Source organism: Spermophilus citellus (assembly GCF_964194105.1).
Source record: "Spermophilus citellus genome assembly, chromosome: 14".
NCBI lineage: Eukaryota > Metazoa > Chordata > Mammalia > Rodentia > Sciuridae > Spermophilus > Spermophilus citellus.
This window is the reverse complement of record NC_138194.1, coordinates 89,340,535-89,353,398: the sequence shown is the minus strand read 5'-3', so window position 1 is coordinate 89,353,398 and position 12,864 is coordinate 89,340,535.

Here is a 12,864-nt window from a genome sequence, read left to right as displayed (position 1 = left end):
AGAGAAGGAATCCTGCTAAGTTCTGTAAGACTGGTATTAAGAAAATCTCATACATGTGAATATATTTCACTTTGGAATGCTTTGTTAAATGTTTACTTGTTTGTTTCTTATTGCTAATGTCTGAATTAAGTCTAAAGATTAATACTTAAATGTTAAGATTAATACTTGTTAGATATTTACTGATAGAAGAAGAAAATAGTCCAGAAGCTTGAAGAAGTGACATTGAAATTCAAAAAGTCAGTGGATATTCATCAGCAAAATCCAGAGGGTTCGTTTTGTGAAACCCAACAGACCATTTGTTTTTACCAAAGCAATAAATGCTTTTGGTGTATGAGTTCTAACTAACACTGAAATTAGTTTTTTCTTCTCTAACTTTTAGAAATGGAGTAGTAATTCAGAGACATGTACCATTTTAGTTTTGAAGTGTCAGAATTTGGGATTCCCTGATTTTCCAGTCTGGCTCACAATTATATGAAACACGTGGTGTTTTGAACTGATATTCAAATGAAATTTTATGACATCAAACTATGAATGCCATTGATATGTTTACCTAAGTTTATAAATAAAAGAGTTTGAGCAAACCTTTTTCTGAGCATGAAGACTGAGAAGCTAAAGTAGGCCTTTGAGAAATTAAATTGTTTAAGTAAATGAAATAGAGGTTGAAGACTGAAGACTTAAAGGAACTCCTTTTGGGAGAAGATGAAGAAAATTCTCAAACACAGAAGGATCAAATAATTTTCTATGAGAATTGTGAAATTCAGTAAAGACTTGGCTTTTGCTAATAATATGAAAACTAAGCATTTATATAGGTTTTTTCATTTATAAAGCACTTATATAGATGTTAGCCATAAATGGGGTTTAAAAGATGATGTTAAGCCAACCCAATGAACTCAAGAGATACTGTAATTAGAACCACAGCTTTATCTTTCTCGAATGCCGGTTCCCCCAGCACCACTGTTCTCTGCAGTGTCTCAGTCTTCTGCATCTCTTTCACGCATTTGCGTTTCTTCTCTTCCTTATTTTTTCTTCTTTTCAACCATAGACTTATGGGAATAGTTATCAGAATGCCTTTTTTTGTCCCATACTGTTATTTTAAAAGCATGTGAATCAAGTAATTTTTCTTCTTCACCCCTACTTGGGAGAACAAATCTAAATTAATTTAGTTCATTTTTCTATTATTAACAGCTTTAATTGTTCTTTCTTTCATATTAACTCAGGTAAAGAGTCTGCATTTTTATAAGAGGACAAGACCTGACTATGCTTGAGAGTTAGTCCTGTAAAAGATGACATCTCCTCTATTGTTATGGTTTGGATATGAGATGTTCCCCCAAGAGTTCTTGTTAGTGCAGGAATATTCAGAGGTGAAATGGATTATGAGAGTTGTGACCTAACCAGTCCATGCTAGTTTGAATGGACTGACTGGGTGGTAATGTAGGCAGGTGGAGTGAGGCTGGAGGAGGTGGGTCACTGTGGCGGTGCCCTAGAAGTAGGTATCTTCCTTGTGATTTCTTCCCCCTCTTTCTGCTTCCCTGCTGCCATGAGGTGAGCAAGGCTCTTCTGCAAGCCCTTCTGCATGGAGTTCTGTCTCACTTTGGGCTAGAACAGTGGAGCCAACTGATCACAGACTCAATCTCTGAATCCATGAGCCAAAATAAGCTTTTCTTCCTCTAACTTATTCTTGTCAGGTATCTGGGTCACAGTGACAAAAAGCTGACTAACACATCTCTCTTGCTTGCCTCTCTGTTTAATGCTCTATGTAGCACCTGGCATGTGGTAGATGGCTTAGTGGTTATCTGTTTGATGAGTGATCATTGCTATCCAAATCACTGATTTCTTTCTAGACACTTAAATTCTGGCTTGACTCTCAGCCTGTTCTGAGTCAGTACTAAGTACTGCTTCCTGTGTAGTACTGCTTCCTGTGTAATACTCTGTACCGATGTTGAGAGCCACAGCCGAAGGGGCCCCAGCAAACTTCCAGCTGCCAGCAAATTTCCAGCTGCCGGCTGATGATTGGCTCACAGCGGCCCCAGCAACATCTAGCTGATTGGCTCCTCTGTGGTGATGCTCATTGGAGATGCTCATTGAGCTGTTTCCCTGCCCTTTCAGACTGCCAGCTGATGATTGGCTCACAGCGGCCCCAGCAACATCTAGCTGATTGGCTCCTCTGCGGTGATGCTCATTGGGGGACTTCTTTGGCTCTGCCCACATGACCCAGCCAATCGGGCTCAAGAGCAGGAGGATTGTGGGAGGTGGTGAGGCTTGTGTGTGTGTGAGAGAGACTTGTGGGAAGCCAGTGGTGGCATTTGGGCTCTGAGGGTTTTTCCTGAGGAGCTGTTTTGTTTGGCGGTGTGGTTCTAAAAATAAAGTTCGTTTCTTTTGACAAGTGGCTCCTGAATCGTGCCCAGCCAGACTGCGGCATACCACTTCTGAACTTGGTCACATTTTGCTTCAGGCAGATTGGTTAATCTACTACTAGTTCTCCAGACGATTATTTTATAACTGATAATCAAATGCTTAATGGGAAATACAATATGTTCATAATTTTTTTCAACCAATTAGCAGGAAAACAAATATTCCTTGGTGTGACATGATTTATTCTTAGTGAACTTGTTTTGGGATCTAATGGTTTCCACTTTACTTTCTGTTTAATCTGTCCTAACATTTTCCCTGAAGGTTAATATGAAAGAATTTGTCTACAATTTCTAGAATCTTTCTGTCTCCCTCTCTCTCTTAACATGGTATTATTTTCCCAACTCTGGGCTTTATGGTACTTTTACTGCTCTCTCTCCTCATGTTCTCATGAAATACCAGCTTTGCAATTATGTCTCAAATCCAGAATCATAAGCCTAAGATTTTCTAGCTTTTTGGCCTCAAGACTCCTTTACTTTTTAAAAAAAACCTAAGGAATTTTGTGTCTAAGTGATATATAAATATTTACTATATTAGAAATGAAAACTGACAAATTATAAAAATTCATTTACTAATTTAAAAATAAACCAACTTCATGTTGGGCTGGGGTTGTGGCTCAGTGGTAGAGTGCTTGCATAGCATGTGTCAGGCACTGGATTCGATCCTCAGCACCATATAAAAATAAATAAATAAAATAAAGGTCTATCAAGAACTAAAAAATAAAAAAAGCCAACTTCATGTTAACAAATATTTTATGAAAATTATTTTTCAGAAATATAATTTGGTGAAAATAATAGCATTATTTTATATTTTTTGCTAATGTCTTTAATGTTTGCCTTAATAGAAGACAGCTGGATTCCCATATCTGTTTCTGCATTTGATCTGTTTGATATGTTGTTTTGTTTGGAGTAAATGAAAATTCTGCTGCATACAGATATGTGGTTGTAAACTGGAGGAATATTTTAATAGCTTTTTAGTATGACTGGATTTCTGTAGTTTCTAAAAGGTTAGTTGCCATGGAGAATCAGAGACCCTATGCATGAAATTTTGCATTGAGTTGCATTAACATCCATTGTTCTGTTTGTACTTTGTAACTTTTTCTCTGTGATTTTTGTAACATTTGGAATCACCAATTCACTGGGTATGCAGATCTTCCCAAAATTAATATACTTCAGAATATAAAAATTTTAAATCATGTTTAATATGACTGGCAATCTCATTTTCAAAAAGCCTTTTAAATATTGAGACATTGTCAAGATCAGATGGCAGGTACACATTTTCCAAAATTCTGATTTTTTTCAGTTGAAAGCTTAAATTTTATCATTGGGAGCAAATACCCTTAGTTTTCTTTACAGTGACATTCGCTTTATTCATGTTTGAGAAAATGCCTGTCAGGTACCCACGTCTGAATACCCTAGCTTGTCTCACAGTTCAGAACAGCCTCACAAGTGCTTTTCCTCAAGACAGCAACCATACTTTGTTATCCCCAGAAGTACTTTGTGCACACTTCTCATTTATTCATACAGTATATTCAAGAGTCAAGATTTAAAAGAAGTAAATCCACTGCCTTATTAAGAACATTGAATAAAACTTTTCCCCTTCAACTGCAAGGAAGACAATGACATTTCCCAGCTGACCATGAAGAAGAACACTGTGGCTACTGGTGTCTTAATGGAATCTCAGGTGCTTTTATCCATCATTGCTTTTTCCTTTTTCCTTGGGGATCTTACTATATTGCCCAGGCTAGCTTTCAACTGCTGGCTCAAGGGATCCTTCTGCCCTAGCCTTTGGAGTAGCTAGGAGCACAGGCAGACACCACCAGATCTTGAACTCCATCGTTGCTTTGTGCCATCAGTGGGCATGTCCTTAGTGGAAAAGGTAATACCACCTTAGTACATTAAGACAATGTGTTGACTTTGCCAATCCCATAAACAAAAACAACAACCAAAAAACTGGAAGTCTGCAGACCGTACCTCTGTACTTTGAGAACTGTTGTCTTAAACTTTCCTGATTAGTTTAGATTTAATTGCAAGCAATGAGACCCCCAAATAATAGTGGCTGAAACAAAATAGAAACTTGTTTCTCATGGAAAATTGTAGCATTTATCCAGAGCTGGACTAAGTGTTAGACTCCAGAAAGTGGTCAGAAGTCTAGATTCCTGTCTTGCTTCATCATGTATAGCTTTCTTCTCAAAAATCACTTCATAATGGCTGCTTCAGCCCAAGTCATCACATCCACATTATACCCAGGAAGGAGAAACCACAAAGAAAGATAAAGGGGCTTGGAGCAACTTTTAAATTGCCACAGGACGTATCTGTCAGACTTCGGACAATGAACACATTGAGCTAAAAAAAAAGTCAATACCTCCATTATGTATGGCTAAGTGTATAGCCAAAAGCTGGAAAAAGGAATCTTGGGTGATAATTAGGTGTCTATTACAGTGTACCATGTTAGCTACCAAGTATTCATTCCTTACCTTTCCCCCACTGATAAGACACCTATCTGTTCAAGTTTCCATGCAGTGAATGCATTTACCTCTGGAAATGCACCATTCTCTTTATTCAGTCTTAAAGTGACCACTTGGTATTAGATGACTTATAAATGAAAAAATACCTGCCCCTACATATCTAGTATGCAATAACGATTTCCATTCAGACAGGGAAAGAATGGGTAATCCAACTGTTAGTAGTGCCTAGCAATAGTCAAATCCATTACCACCATCCCCTAGCAGAAAAGCTCAGTAAAATACAGAACTCATCTGCTTAAAGGAAGTAGAAATTCAATGAGGCACATCACCAAAGAGGAGCATACATTTTAGAGTTGAGCTGACTTCTATGGCTGCATTTATCTTGAGGGAAAATCAATTCTCGTTGCAGCCAGGAGGCTAGAAATTTTGCTTCTGTATTTTGTAAAGCTAGCTGCTAAGGGACAGAAACCAAGAGAGTTTTTGGTAAAGATATGGGGGAGCCTCAAGCCTATGTTATTCCCCATGAAAAATTTTGTAAAATTGTGGAGGTGTTTAGGATGGAGTACAGAACATAAAGCCTCACAAAACAAACATGATTCAGGACCTAGCAAGAGAGGTCTGGAGACACTTAGGTGATCTTTACTAGGGAATTTGGGGCCAGAGACAAATCAAAGGTAGACTGAAACTTCTGCCAAGATTTGAAACTCTGATTTGATTTGCCAGGTTGGGTTTAATTAAATTTATGAAACTAACAGGAGGAAGGATAAACTTCTCTGGAGGAAGATGTCACCAGAACTCTGTAACATTTATATATATAACATCTGGAAATGAATTGAAGATTCTAAGGCATGCCAACAACAGGATCACATGATTAACATCTAATAGAAAAATATAGACAAGAAATAGACCTACACATGATTCAAACATTGACAAGAACTCTAAAATAACTATAACTAACATGTTTGAGAGAATTACGGATAAAACAAAGACTTTGATTATAAATTTATAAAAGTTAAATGGGCATTCTATAGCTGAATATGGTATCTGGAATTGAGAACACATTAGATGGATATAATAATGGTTTTGGCAAAAGATAGGGTTAGTGTGTTATCGGTTCAGTAGAAAAAGCACACTGTAGCCTGAGAAGAAAATAATGGAAGAGGCAAGAGCTTTGGAGGCAGGTGAACACAAAAGTCTTTTAGAAGTTAATTAATTAGAATCTCAAAGGATGAGGTATGAGTCATTTGACCAATTCCAAAAAATAAGAAGGACAAAGAAAAATAGAATTACAGTAAGCACGTCTTATAAACCAATGGAAAGTTCAATATGAAACGTCTTAAAGCTACCAAGGAGAGGGGAAAAGATGTGTTTTTTCAAAGCAATAGTAGCTCTTCTCTCATAGAAACAATGAGAACCAAAATGACAATAATAAGTTTTAAGTACTTAAAAGAAAATAACTGTCAATCTAGGAACCTGCACCCAGCAAAAACATCCTTCAAAAAGACGAGATAAAGCTATTTTTTAAAAAAAACAAAACCAGGGTAATTTGTTGCTAGCAAACTTTATTTTTTTTAAAAAAGAGAATTTCTTTTTAATATATTTTTTTTTTTAGTTTTTCAGTGGACACAACATCTTTATTTTATTTGTATGTGGCGCTGAGGATCGAACCCAGCACCGTGCACATGCCAGGCAAGCGTGCTACTGCTTGAGCCACATCCCTAGCCCAAAAAGCTAACAATTTTATCCCAATATCAGACAAAGTGGTTTGCCTTCTTATTTACTCAACACTGTCTTTGGTTGAAAAAAAACTCCTTAATTTTAAGTAAGTCCATTTTTTTCCTCTCTCTGATTGGTATTGTTTGTGTCTAGATGAATGGTATCAACTTTAAAACAAATCAAGTCTTTGTATCCCCCCCTTCAAAGATGTCCATGTTCTAATTCCTAAAATTTGTGAACATGCTACATGAAATTAAGGTACTGACTTGGTAGATTATCCTGGACTATCAAATCGAAAAAGGAAGGCAGAACAGTTACAGAGGTGCCTCAGAAAAAGAGGCAGGAGTGATCCAAGCATGAGAGGTAGTCCACTTGCTCTTAATGCTTAGAAGATGGAGGAAAGGGCCATTATCCTAGGAATGTGGGCGGCTTCTGGAGACCAAGGACAGCCGTTGGCTGATAGCAAGGAAATAGGAACCTTAGTCCTACAACCGCCAGAATGTGAATTCTGCCAACACCTGAATGAGCAAAGATGTGTCTCCCCTTGAGCCTCATGCTGATTCCTTGCTTTGGGCCTTTGAGACTCAAAGCTGAGAAACCAGCCAAGTCTCCCAAAGTTCCAGCCTACAGGCCTGTGACTTAATATAATACATTTGTGTTGTTGAAGTCTAATAAATTTGTAATAATTTGTTATGGCAATATAAAACTATAACAGTATAGGAATCTTATTTCTGGATTATCCTTTTCCCATTGGTGTGTTTGGTATGTTTTTCACCAATTAATATAACCACTGAACATTTTAATTCACATACTCTGAGATCTGGTAGTATAAGTCTATCATTTTGTTTAACATTGCTTATGTTCTTCTTGTCCCTTTGTATTTCTATGTAAAATCTAAAATTGGCCTACTGCCTCCAAATTAAAAAACAGAAACCCCATACTGCTATTTCTTATTGTGATTGCATTTTATCTCCAAATCAGTCAAGGGAGGCTTGACATTATTTACAATCTTGAGTCTTCTACTCCATGAGCACAATTTATCTTTCTACATATTTAGATTATCTTCAATTTCAGTAAGGTTAAGAGTTTTTAGTATAGGAAACTAGATTTCTAAATTTATTTCCAGATTTTTTTTTCATTTTTCTTATATTTTTATTAGTGAATATAATTATACATAATAGTGGGGTTCATTGTGACACTCATATGCACATAATATAATTTGTTCCATTTCATTCCCTAGTACTTCCCCTTCCCCTCCACTCCTCCCTCTTTCTAATCCCCTTCCTCTGCTCTGCTGGTCTTCCTTCTATTTATTTACCTTTTTATTTGGTGAATTATATTTGTACACAAAGGTGGGATTCATTTAGGATAGATTCATACATGTACACAGCATAATTTGGTCAGTTTCATTCTGCAGTTGCTCCCCTTTCTGAACTCTCCTCTTCCCCCGTTGTTCTTCCTTTTATCCACTGTTATTTCCTCTACTTTCATGAGATGCCCCCTTCTCCACCCCCCCCCCTTTTTTTGCTCTAGCTTCTACATATGAGAGAAAACATTTGACCCTTGACTTTCTGGGTCTGGCTTATTTCACTTAGCATGATGCTCTCCATTTCCAACCATATACCAGCAGATGACATAATTTCATTTTTTTGTGTGTGTGAGGCTGAGTAGAACTCCATTGTGTACATATGCCACATTTTCTTTATCCATTCATCTGTTGGCAGACACCAACATAATTTGGTTCTATAATTTACATATTGTGAATTGTGCTATTATAAACAATGGAATGCATGCATCGATGTTGTATGCTGATTTCAGTTCTTTTGGATAAATAACAAGGAATGTATTAGCTGGGTTATATGGTGGTCCCATTTATAGTTTTTTGAGGAATCTCCATGCTGATTTCCATAGTGGTTGTAATAATTTTTAGTTTCACCAATAACACGTCATTGCCAACATTTATTATTATTTATATTCTTAATTGCCCTTCTAACTGGGATGAAATGAAATTACAGTGTAGTCTTGACTTGCATTTCTCTGATTGCTAAGGATTTTAAATGTTTCTTCATATACTTGTTGGCCATTTGTATTAATTCTTTTGAAAATGTCTTTAGTTCATTTGTCCATTTATTGATTGGATTATTTACTGATTGATTGATATGTTTTCTTGAGTTCTTTATGTATTCTGGATATTAATCCTCTGTCAGAAGCATACCTGGCAAAATTTTTCTGTAGGCTCTTTTTTTTTCATGCTCAGATTGTTTCCTTTGCTGTGCAGAGGATTTTTAATTTGATGTCATCCCACTTATTGGTTCTTTGTTTTACTTCTTGAGCTTTAGAAGTCTTAAAAAGGAAGTCAATGTCTGCACCTGTATATTGCAATATTGACCCTATGTTTTCTTCTATCAGTTGCAAAGTTTTTGGTATAATTTCTAGGTCTTCTATTTTTTACTAGACTTTGTGTAGTGTGAAAGGTAGTGTGAAAGGTAGGGATCTAGTTTTATTCTTCTACATATGATTACAAGTGCTCCACAATGAAAATTATAGAACATTGAAGAAAGAAATTGAAGAAGAACTCAGAAGATGGATGGAAAGACCTACCATGTTCTTGGAGAGGTAGAATTAATATTGTTAAAATGGCTGTATTATCAAAAACAATCTACAAATTCAATGCAATCCCCATCAAAATACCAATAATATTCTTCACAGAACTAAAAAAGACAGTCTTAATATTCATGTGGAAGAATAAAAGATCCAGAATAGACAAAGCAGTTCTGAGCAATAAGAATGAGGCTAGAGGTGTCAAAACATCTGATTTCAAATAATACTACAGAGTTGTAGTAACAAAATCAGCATGGTATGGGGCTGGGGATGTGGCTCAAGTGGCCTGGTATGTGCAAGGCTCTGGGTTCGATCCTCAGCACCACATAAAAATAAATAAAGATATTGTGTCCACCTAAAAACAAAACAACAACAACAAAAAATCAGCATGGTATTCACATAAAAATAGACATGAAAACCAATGGAATAGAATAGAAGGCACAGAAATAAGTCCACACAGATACAGTCATCTTATCTTGACAAAAATCCCAACAATATATGTTAGAGAAAAGAGCAATTTTAACAAATGGTGCTAGGAATATTGTTTTTATTTTAAGTGGTGGTGTTTTTTTTTTCAGTTTATTTTTTCTAAGCTTACTTATTTAAAATGAAAAATGTTGGAAGAAAATTTAAAGCAATGATAAGAAAAGATTATGTTACTAGAGGATAGTTCCTTTGTATAATATGAATATCTCCTTGTTATTGATAAAATGTTTTTCTGTAAGATATTTTCTGTTTTAAGAATCTACATAAGTATTTTATGCAAAATTATAAAAAGGTGATATTGTTGTATTATGTAGAAAGCCAGGAGTGATTATTGATTCCAATAATAAGCTGTCATATGTAGACACAATACCAAAATTCATAGTATAAACTAATATACACATCTTAGCACCACAATGTGTGCCTTTCATTTTGCAAGTGTAAGGAAATTACTAATCTGAGTAAGTTTCCAAATGATTAAAATATGCTAGGTATGTAAAAGTTGAATTACTTTTATTCTTTTTTTAAATTTTTATTTATTTACTTTTTAATTTTTATACTTTTATTCTTATTAATTAGTTCATTGTGATTTTTCTTTTTCTTTTTCTTTTTTTTTTACTTTTTGTATAACTCATTTGTTGTGGAGGTTTAGATTATTTTTAAATATCAATTTTTAAAATAAATGGAAATGAAAATTTAAAAAAAGAAAAAACACAATTTGCTATACCTGCCTTGTATACAATGACCTTTCTAAATCTACTTATTATACCTAATAGTTGATCTGTGCATTCTTTCTGTGTTCCATATGCACAATCATGTGACCTCCTAATTATTATAGTGTGATTTAATCTTTTCCAGTACTTAGCTATTTAATTTACTTTTTTTTTTTACTTTGTGCTTTTGCTAGGTTCACCAGCACAATGTTGGTAGTAATGAGCAATATATATATTTTGGGGCAGGGAATTTCAGAAAACAGTAGAAATTTTTACTATTTCACTGTTAATTATAGTGTTTGTTGTAAGTCTTTCTTATAGATGACTCTTATTAGATAAAGAAATTCTACTTTGGTAAGGATTTAGTTTTAATCATAAATGGGCTTTGAATTTTATATAATGCTTTTTATTTATAGAGATAAATGACTTTCTTTTAAATTTTTAATGTGAATTATATGAATTTATTTTATGTGTAAAAATACATTTGCACCTTGATATGAAAACTTGTTCTTTTTATATATCACTGGATTCATTTTGCTATGATTTTCCCCAAGAATTTTGCATTTGTATAAGTGTGATTAGCCTGTACTTTTTTCCTTTTTGTGTGATATACTTGTCAAATTTTGGGCTCGATGAATGCTAAACTCATAAAATGAGTTGTTAAATATTCTTTTCCCCCCTATTATTTAGAAGAGATGTTTTTCTATGATTGATGCTGTTACTTCTTTCTTAGATGCTTGGAACAATTCATTACAGAGGCCCTCTGAGCCTGGAGATTTTTTTGTGGGAAGATTTTTCATTAAACATTTAATTTTGTCTCTATGTATAATCTATCTATTCATCTCTCTGTCTATCTACCTGACTGATCATGTTTTCCCATTTATTGCTTTAATTTTGGTAATTTGAATTTTCAAGAGATTTTTCCATTTCATGAAAATTTTCAAGTTTATTTACATATAGTTGTTTACATTGTTCTTCTTTACATTATTTAGTGGCCCCTGTTTTATTCTTGATATTGATGACTGGTTGTTTTGCATGGCTCTGTTTCCCTTTGGTTGACCTTACTTCAGTTGGTCTGGCTGCTCCATCAGTTGGTTCTGAACATCAGTCCTTGTCTCTGGTGCCGTGGGATGACCAAAGCCCTGCTCTGCTTTTCAGAGGCTCTTTCATGCCTAATTTCTTAGGCTTCAGAATTTGCCCAATTTCTTGAGGGGAAAACTTGCCAAGAGTTTTGTGCTCAGTGTCCTGCTGACTTTTCTTACCAGGCTCCTGACTCCCTGATTCTTCTTCTCTAGCTGCATGAAATATCCTAGTCATTTCCTAATTTTTCTACTCCTTGGACACAGTACTAAGGCTTGGTCTTTTTTTGCATTCTCAACTCCTAACCCACACCCAGAATTAGCAACCACTCTAAGGAAAAAAGTAGCTATAAAAAGTTGCTTCGTGTCTCTCAAGTTCCGAATTTTTTAGTCTTTGTCCCATCAAATCCTAGTTGTTTAGAGGCTCTAAATTTCTTTGGAAGAGATTTTTAGAACTTAGCTCTTTTGGTTGATTCCTGGGGGAACATTGATCCACAGAAGTACTACTATGCCGGTAGCTTTCAACTTCGGGTTGATTTTTTTCCCCTCCCCAGGAGAAACTGATGGCACCTGAAGAGGATTCTGACTGTCATCACTTGGGGTGGAGAGGATTCCAGGCATCTGGTGGGTTGAGCCAGGGATGCTCTCTGTACCAGCCCTCCATGAAAAAGAATGATCTGGCCCTCAGTCGTCACTAGTGCCAAGGCTGAGAAATCCATTGTGTGTTGCTTGAAGGTCAGAATCAGATCTCATTCACCTTGTATTGCCCTGTAGTGATCTGTACCTCGTGCACTGTGCAGCACCCGGTGAACCTTCCTGGATGAAGGTGAGGGTAGTAAAAGGTAAAGGAAAGCAGCCTAGAGCTGAGGATGCTCCCGTGCAGGGGTAGGGTGGAAAAGGGGGATCCTTCAGAGCACTTAGAATGCCAGTACCCACGGCAAGCAAAGGGAAACAGCAAGTACTGACCAGCCCTCACGATGTCTTAATAATAGCATTCTTCTAGCCACACAGGTAAGGGCAATACAAACCCAGCTCTACACATGAAAGAGGGGAAAAGCTGTTTGAGAAGGTACATCTTGATTTAAATACAGCTCTTCTGATTCCAAATGCCAGGCTCTTTCTCCTCCTCTTTCTCTTCTCCCTTGAGAACTCTAGGGTGGCATTGTTAGGCAATTGAAGAGAGGGGTGAATAGATAATTTAGGAGTTTTTTTTCTCATTTAAAAATTTGTTCTAATTAGTTATACATGAGAGTAGAATGCACTTCGACACATCATACATAAATGGAGTATAATTTCTCATTCTTCTGGTTGTATGTGATGTAGAGTCACACTGGTTGTGTAGTCATATATGTACATGTGGTAATAATGTCTGATCCATTCTACTACCCTTCTATTC